The 7673-nt window shown below is 38.0% G+C and overlaps 1 protein-coding gene across 4 annotated transcripts in view; it reads right to left on the reverse strand.

Annotated features, from left to right (window-relative positions):
- LOC125042265 (RNA-binding protein 25-like) overlaps positions 1 to 7330 on the reverse strand; it is a 34931-nt gene extending 27601 nt beyond the window's left edge. Inside the window, exon 1 of one of the 4 annotated variants that reach the window (XM_047637816.1) lies at positions 7225 to 7330. The gene's annotated coding sequence lies outside the window, so the exon portion shown is untranslated. Of the gene's footprint in view, positions 1 to 3178; positions 3290 to 4902; positions 4927 to 7224 lie in introns of those variants that run through there. The other 3 variants (XM_047637817.1, XM_047637814.1, XM_047637815.1) reach the window with 3 other exon arrangements.
- Positions 7331 to 7673: the final 343 nt, after the last annotated feature.

A 7673-nucleotide genomic window follows, 5' to 3' on the forward strand; every position in this document is an offset into this window, starting at 1 on the left:
GAATACCTTCACATGACCTATCATGACAATATTGGTATCAATGGATTCCCCTCACTGTTCTATCCATATATATAGAAATTATGACCCAAAAACCCTACAAAACTCACAAAATTGGTCCCAATGGGAGGCCATGAATAGTACGAGGAAAACTGCAGGCTAAAATATGAATATGCAGAAAAATGGTTAACCCAATATGGGTAGTAGATGATTGTCTTGATTGGTCAAGCGAAGGTATTCTAAACAATTGCCTAGTTTGATCCTATGGTTTTATACTGTTATAACAGAAATACAGTACAAATATATACAGATATACTCAAAGAGTTCCACTTGCTCTCAAAATTAGGTTTAGTTTCTGCATATATATGTGTATACATACATATATAATATATATATATATATATATATATATATATATATATACACGTTTATATATATACATATATATATATAAAAATATATACATTATATACATATATAAATATCTATATCTCTATATATAATATATACATATATGTATATATAACTATATCAATGCGGTATTACATTATTCCATCTTTCATATATATATTATATGTATTTATATCATATACGTATATATATTCATACATGATATACATATGTGTATATATATTTTTTTCATTTAAATATGTGTGTGTGTGTGTGTGTGTGTGTGTGTGTGTGTGTGTGTGTGTGTGTGTGTGTGTGTGTGTGTGTGTGTGTGTGTGTGTGTACATATGTATATATTTTTTCATGTAACATGTGTATATCAATATGTATATGTGTATACATACATATATACATACATATATCTGTGTGTGTGTGTGTGTGTGTGTGTGTGTGTGTGTGTGTGTGTGTGTGTGTGTGTGTGTGTGTGTGTGTGTGTGTGTGTGTGTGTGTGTGTTTGTGTGTGTACATATGTATATATTTTTTTCATGTATACATGTGTATATAAATATGTATATGTGTATACATACATATATACATACATACATATATCTGTGTGTGTGTGTGTGTGTGTGTGTGTGTGTGTGTGTGTGTGTGTGTGTGTGTGTGTGTGTGTGTGTGTGTGTGTGTGTGTGTGTGTGCACGCGTGTGTGTGTTTATATACACACACATATACATGCATATGTATGTATATGCATATATATACATATATGCATATATATACATATATGCATATATATAAATACATATATATAAACATATATACACACATACACATACATTTATATATTCATATATATACACATATATAAATATATATGCACATACATATATATATATATTCATATATATACAGACATACATATACATATATATATACATGCATACATATATATATACATATATATATATATTTATATATATATCATATATATATATATCATATATATATATATCATATATATATATATCATATATATATATACATATATATATATATACATATATATATTCATAAGTATATATATTCATAAGTATATATATATATATATATATATATATATATATATACACATATATATTAATAAGTATATATATACACACATATATATATCTGAAATAATCTGCAGACATGAATGGTAATGCCATAAATAAAGGGAAAAAATCACGGAAAGTGCCGTCCAGAGATTAAGTTCACTTGGTGCTCCTGAGTTTCAGCTCTCTCTTGCTATGCATACCAAGGTGAAGGCAAAGTTTCCCAGAGGGGTGCTGAGGGGCAGAACCTCCTATCAACATGCCCATCAGGCAGTGCCCTAAGGGCATGCTCAATCAAACTTACATTATTGAATATTTTTTGCAAGATGGAGTTGGGGACTTAGTCTCTTATTGTAAAGAATTACCATCTAAAGAAGTGGTTGCCAACCTTTCCTATTCTGTGGCCCCCGTCAACTACTATATAATGATCTCCAGATGGCCCCATTCAGTGCCTTTCATCGTTTCAGATTCAGTTATTATTAGTCATGAATAGTGCAATGGTGCCAATAGCTATAAGACTGAAACACTTTATAGAAAGATTCCAATTTACTGATATGAGAGAGATAAAGTTAATTTTTTTGTTTCACACAGCCATCCAACCTTGCAATTATCATTCCTTTTTTTTAATTATTCACATTGTAACATGCATGAATCTGTTGTTGTTGCCCATTGCATATGATAAAAATGAATTTTGGTTTCTTAACAAAATGACTGCATCCCTCCTGATGGTAAGTTCCAATTACCCCAGCCACTCCTAGCAAAAACTACAGACATTGCTGTGTGAACCAAAATTCTTTCTCACCCTGGGAGGCTTTGTCCCCAGAGACCAATCCTATTGCCACATTTCCCTATCAAGGTCTCCCCAGACCCCCACCCAATTGCCGTGCACTTGCTCTCCACAAGTTATTTGTTGTGACCAATTTTCTTAATTTCTGACTTGATTCTTCGCTTGCTCAGATTATTTTGTGTAACAGTAAGTGTATTTTTTCCTTTATTAAAAATACTATCATTTTATTTTCCCTATATGTACACCAAAGTATCACATATTGCGCAACATTGTGATTATCAACTAGCGAGGGAAATACCATAGATGAAAAGGGTCTTAATTTTTGTCAAGGTAACCACTACATATATTCCTTTTTACTCTAATCATAATTGTCATAGACGAAAAATTTCCAAATTCACTCTAAGCCATCATAATTTTCATATTGATCCATGCCCCCCCCCCCCCTTGGGCCATGGCCAATGGTCTAAAGCATCGCGACGTTATCTAAACATAACTAAACTGAATAATCCATATCTTCTGACGTTTTGATGCCTCTCCCAAAGCGGCTCTGCCTTAAGATGCGGCGAGGCCCGTTCTATACGTTTCAGTCAACTACAATGATTGACACATTCTTTAATCTTTCCTAAAGCAGCTCTGCCTTAGTTCAAAGGAACTACTTAACTAACGTAATTGTACATTGCATCTCCCTGTAACTTCTCAGAGAGAACACTGTAAGTTGCTTTTATTTGACAAGATGGAAGAAAAAACATTCTCTAAATAATGGCAGTCTCTTCGCTCTCCACACGTTAACCTCCCCCTTTTCGGCATAGGAGTAATTCTAAGCGAATCAAACACCTTCATATTACCACTGATTTCCCCATTCATTGACAATCAATCTACATCAAGTAAAGTGAATCAAATTTTAATAATTACCTCGTGTTAAATTGTTTTTGAACAATCCAAGCGTCGCCTTTCCCTCTCGGTATGTCTCGACTGATCGTTCGAGTCCTATTTTTTTCTATTTCTCTCAAAATGCATCTTTTAAGATTCAACGTTTCTTAGAGACTGAAATATTTCAAGTTAAAACATAATTGGTAATCCTAGTTATTTTGAATTCTCGAACCATTATTTTGACAGTATATTATACATTCGTCTAATTGCTAGAAAATCGAACGTAATAAGGGGACCCTTGCTTTCGAATCGTCAACTCCAATATTTTATTCTCAAAGTGTGCCAAGAGTTTATGGAAAGCCAACTCGGCGAGGAAAACTAATTTTTCATGACTGCCGAACCGATTTGTGTAGTTTTCGGAAGAATTCGACTAACATTAAACGGCGTACTTTCAAGGCTTCTCTAGCTCTTAATCGAAAGCACATGTCGAAAGCGATACTCTCGTTTCATCAGATTTGGAGAAAAAAACTGTGTGTGTGTGTGTGTGTGTGTATGTGTGTGTGTGTGTGTGTGTGTGTGTGTGTGTGTGTGTGTGTGTGTGTGTGTGTGTGTGTGTGTGTGTGTGGATGTGGATGTGGATGTGGATGTGGATGTGGATGTGGATGTGGATGTGGATGTGGATGTGGGTGTGGGTGTGGGTGTGGGTGTGGATGGGTGCGTGCGTGCGTGCGTGCGTGTATGTGTGCATCTCTTCCTTGCTGCCCCTTTAAACTTCTTGAAAGACTTCTGATCACAAGACCTGCACCCATACTAGAACCACGCACACCGCTCGGACAGGCAGGCTTTAGGACAAGAAAAGACACGTTAGAACAAGTCCTAATTCTATCTAGCCTCAGCAATGAATGCTATTGCCCCCCTTACATCAGAAAATAAGCCGCAACACAATTGCAGCTTATACAAGTGCCTCCCACCAACCGACTGAAATCTCGGAAATCCCTTGTATAACTCTGCAGGTACATTGAGGCATCGTGGAGCAAGGTCTATATACTCACATAGACTTTTTCATGGAGGGCTGACTAGGAAGAGAACTCTCCAAGAGGAGACATGGTCGACAACCTAGATTTTACTTTGGCCTCAGGTGATCTGATACGATGACCTGACGTAAAAATGAGCAACAGACCAAATCTGGAATCATTATAAGGCCCCATGCATTATGTGGGGGCCTGTGCTGAAATTTAGCTTGTACCTAAAGCCGGTATTGCACACACATGTACGCACACCATACGAATCTATTAGAAAACCACTCTAAATTATTATTAATAATATTATCTTCTTTATTATTGTTATTGTCATTATTGTAGGTAACTGGGCATCCTGTACGTCCTATGCCAGGAGGTACTACACAATGGATTAAACATTTCTGACATCTCACATATGGGATCCCTTCTTCCCGTTCCCCCATGGAAGGTCCACACATTTAGTCTGTTTTCTTGTTTACTGAAATACTATCTATCATCTAAAGTATTGGAGTGCAGTTTTACGTATTCTACATGGCACCTCTAGTTCCCTCCCTACCCTCCCACTATCGCTCAATCCGTACCCTTTTCCCAGCTTTTAGTATCTAGTAATGCAAGTGTTTGGTGTGAGCCCCTGAGATGCATTTTCCTGTAATATGATTAGCACCGTTTTCCTTTACTTATCCGCTTTTCTTTGCGATTTGATATTGGAGATGATCAATATGATTAGCACCGTTTTCCTTTACTTACCCGCTTTTCTTTGCGATTTGATATTGGAGATGATCAATGCCGATGGTTTATTTCTTGTACGTGTTTTGGTTCTCAGGATTCAACTTACAGAGGCGCCATTCGAATTACACAGAGAAATGCATTTCCATGCCTCTAATGCTAGATTTTACGTTGCAAGTCCACTTGTAGCCCTACAATTTCGTAGGTTTGGGCTTGTTGTGTGATTCATACTCTGTCTGGTGATTATGGTTTATCCACGTATTTGCACGCATATCTCAGTGGTTCCCAATCTTTAGTGGTACTGGCTGTTAGCCAAAGTGCTACTTGGCACTTTGTAGTGTGTATCCATTCATATCCCCCTAATTTATGGAATTACATAAGTATCAAGCTGTATTTTACAATTATCCGCATCATCAAATAACAAAAGTATCACTCATCGTCTCGCGGTTGCTTGACCCAAGAAAAGTAGCCCACTACCTATAATAAACTAAATACACAGAGAAAGACAGAGGGAGAGAAGATAACGAGCCATTAGACAACAGGCATAAACCTACTGAGGGGCCTACAAGTGGACTTGCAACCGTCATACCGGCATCTTTGCGGTGTGCGATCTTGGCCAACCTTCAAGCAGGTCATCAGGGTAGAGACGGCTCGTCATGCAAGCTGTATACTGGCCAGGCACTACGGTGCGATAGAGCGAAAACGACGGCAGTGTCTGTTATACCAACTTACTACCCCGTCGCAACCCGCAGTCCCTCTTGCTCACACCGCCACCCGAACAAGCTGACAGACTAGCTCCAGGTGGAGCACGTCCCCAGCAAGTCCTGCATCAACAAAACCAGGGCATTCTTTTTAACGTTACGAGAGCATCTAAGAATTTCCCAGGCGTATTTTTCGAAATCGAATGACCGAGTCGAGGCTGACGTTAAATCAGACAAAAGAATCCTGGGGGGTAGGGGGTAACCGGTCCACTCAGATGCGGTCGTACCTCAGTACTCCAACACCTAATGGCAGACGCAACCTTTCTCTCATATATATATATATATATATATATATATATATATATATATATATATATATATATATATATATATATATCCACACACACACAGACGGCCACCACCAGTCGATGTCGACTTTGGCATTATTGACTCTCTTCGACCTGCTTTTATGCCAAATGAGCATTGTAGTTTATACCTGATAACTGCCACTCTGTTGTGTCGACGCTGTGCAGTGTCTCTGGAGTGTCCTCTCCAGTGGTGTGAGACAGCTCACCACCACAGAAAGAAAATAAGTCAATGCCTGGGCTTAAGAATGTGAGGAGCAAGCTGATGCCCATGCAGCAGGCTCCCTCTCTCCACGCAGCTGATGGATCCAAAGGAACGGCAAAGACCGATACAATTTGACACCAATGGCGTCGGAGATGCCAGAACGAGGTCGCAAGCGACAACGAACTACCTTAAGGACTCCGGCTCCTGATTTTTCTTCAGGATTGACTCTCGAAGTTTTTTTTTTTAACTCATAGTAGTAGTTACATTATTTACACCTTAGTCATTCCATGTAATTTGTTATTTGCTGTAAATTAGATCTTATACTTTATTTTATGTATGCCTTGTGTATGGTCACTTTTATTATTCTGATCCTGTGAATGAATACTGTTCATTTCATAGATATTAATGCAATGATATTTTAAGTTAGCAGTAACTATATTCTGTATCATACCTGATAAGCTCACCTCTTTTAAGTTTTATGATTCAATAAACGCATTAGAGGTTTCCCTGCATTAGATGGAAGATGGAGTGTAAATAAATAATAACAATACTGCTAACAACAACAACGGACATGTTTATCATGCTGCCCGGGGCAAAGGAGCAGTAATTAGTAAGATGGAAAACCGGCCATTTGCTTGTTTTTATATTGGACTCACATATTAATGGTAAATGCTTTAGACATATGACCAGGAACTCCGGTGAAATCTGATCTGACTTAAAGATTTCATGTTACAGCTACTTATAAATATACGAGTAATTTTTTTCCTTACATAACGGTTGTACATATCATGTGTGGCAACATGTAAAACTGTAGATGTTACAAGGGAAATTAAACAATGGACAATATAAATTTTGATATTCTGTTTCGATACTGAATTTATTGGGCATGCAAATTATTTTTACGTAAAATCTTGTGGCGAATAGATGTTATATGCTACTGACATCTCACATTTAAGTAATTTATTTCATATTGTGAAGTTGAAGCTTGACCATAAAATTGTAACTCCCGACCATTGTAAGCCGTCTACTGTCACCTCTGAATGTGACTGTGAAAGGAAGTAAAGAGACCCACCTGCAGAATCCCGAACCTTGATGAAAGGTCCAAGAACAAGGTCAGGTTACAGCCCTGTACTCTGATGACAGACGGATAGGGTATTCTCCCCCGCCACTTGAGTCGCTGCCACGTAAAGCCCCCGTGTCCTCACCTGGTAAAACATGGCATCGGAAGTCCTGAATAGAAAGGGGGAGCACGGAGAGCGTTACCTATTGATACGATGAACCGTCGCCATGTCTAGGACATGGATTGTTTCTTCTCGGGAGAGCAAGATCACAGGTAGCTTTCAGGTGTAGATGTGAGCCTGAATGAAGCAGGGAGGACCACCACCTCAAATACTGTTAGTCTGTTGAGCACTAGTTTTAGTCAAATACCTTGGTGGTGAGGTTCAGTTCTAGAGCTCACCACCCAGGGGGTGTAGAACGCAAAGACGGTCCTCTCAGCCACCAATGGAGACCCCTAAAGAT

The sequence above is a fragment of the Penaeus chinensis genome, chromosome 31, assembly GCF_019202785.1.
Source record: "Penaeus chinensis breed Huanghai No. 1 chromosome 31, ASM1920278v2, whole genome shotgun sequence".
Classification (NCBI taxonomy): domain Eukaryota; kingdom Metazoa; phylum Arthropoda; class Malacostraca; order Decapoda; family Penaeidae; genus Penaeus; species Penaeus chinensis.